Source organism: Sinocyclocheilus anshuiensis, unplaced genomic scaffold (genome assembly GCF_001515605.1).
Source record: "Sinocyclocheilus anshuiensis isolate Anshui unplaced genomic scaffold, SAMN03320099.WGS_v1.1 scaffold923, whole genome shotgun sequence".
NCBI lineage: Eukaryota > Metazoa > Chordata > Actinopteri > Cypriniformes > Cyprinidae > Sinocyclocheilus > Sinocyclocheilus anshuiensis.
The window spans coordinates 1,093,484-1,094,866 of NW_015544138.1; the positions used below are offsets into that span (position 1 = coordinate 1,093,484).

The 1,383-nt window shown below is 38.9% G+C and overlaps 1 protein-coding gene across 1 annotated transcript in view; it reads right to left on the bottom strand.

Moving 5' to 3' along the window:
- gramd2ab (GRAM domain containing 2Ab) overlaps window positions 1-666 on the bottom strand; it is a 52,560-nt gene extending 51,894 nt beyond the window's left edge. The window contains exon 1 of the mRNA XM_016494770.1: window positions 458-666. The gene's annotated coding sequence lies outside the window, so the exon portion shown is untranslated. The remainder of the gene's footprint in view (window positions 1-457) is intronic.
- Between the last annotated feature and the right edge of the window lie 717 nt (window positions 667-1,383).

Below are 1,383 nucleotides of genomic sequence, written 5' to 3' on the forward strand. Positions count from 1 at the left end.
AGCTTAAACCAGCAAAGGACCAGCTTAAACCAGCAAAGGACGAGCTTAAACCAGCATCCCAGCGTCAAAACATACCTAACCAGCATATGCTGTTGTTTTTCAACAGGGTAGAAATTTCCTAAAACTAGGATTCGTGTGTTGTTGTTGTTTTTTTTAAATTAGAATACGAAATACTCGCATTAAATATTGTTCATAAATGACTAAGTAATGATATAAAAGTGTCACTATAAAGTGCTCTTGCAAACATCAGAACTGAAATGTGCTGGGTTTGGGATGAAAACACTGCAAACGTGGCAGTTTCACTACTAATAACCAGACAGAGATGTTCGTGTATCCAGTAAAGCATCCTTTAGAATCGCTTTAGAATCCTTACAATTCAAGAATCCATTAATGTATCCAGTAATAACGCATTAAGTAGCACTATATGGAAGCGGACATGATTGTATCGGTCTCTTACCTTCAAACCGAAATTGCATGACAAACACAGCTGATGCGTTTCTCCGTCAGGTCCGCGTGTACACTCACATGTGATTACCGCATATAAACATCAAACGATCGCAAAAACCCGAGAGTGCGTCGCTCTTCAAGGGCACGAGCGCAGATCATTACCGTGCAACGGGAAATTCTGCAGACCGGTTGCGACTTGTTGCTCAGCCTTGCGGCGCACCGGGGTCGTGGCTTAGCGAACAGGCCCCGCCCCTATCGTTGCTGCGGCCGCTCTTCAAGCACGTGGACGGATGTACCTGCGAACCACTTGTGTAATAGCGCTTCCTCTCTTCCGTTCTGTATGTTCAGCTGTAAATGAAGGTAAACAGCACTATACACAGAGCTGGGTAGATTACTTACAAATTGTTATCCGTTACTGATTCCAAATTAGGCTACATGACCAAAATTGTAATTAGTAACGTAATCCATTACGTTACACATTTTAGGTAATTTACTCAGACTACTTTTAGATTAACATGAACTGCATTAAACATTATATTGCATCAAGGTTTCCCAAACTGGGTAACTGCAGGGGGTTTATGAGTTTAATGAAAAGCAAATAAAACAATAAAAAATAATTTTCGAATATGACTCAAAATAAAATGCTTACAGATTCAACAGTCGTCTATTTGACGTTCTAGCCTTTGCAGCCGGAAAGAATATATTGTTGATAACTTGTATATTGTATAATAACTTGTGTTACTCGTATGTCTGCTGAAGCTTCTCCTCAAGTTTGGACTCCATGGATTTTATCAATGTTTCAATAAGTAATATTTTGAGTTTTGGTATGTCATAATGCACTTTCTTTCTTTTTTTATCTCTAGCATTGTAAAAGATTGGCATTGCTTGTTGGTTGGTTTGGTTATGTTTATGTTATAAGTGGTTGAAATGTTGATA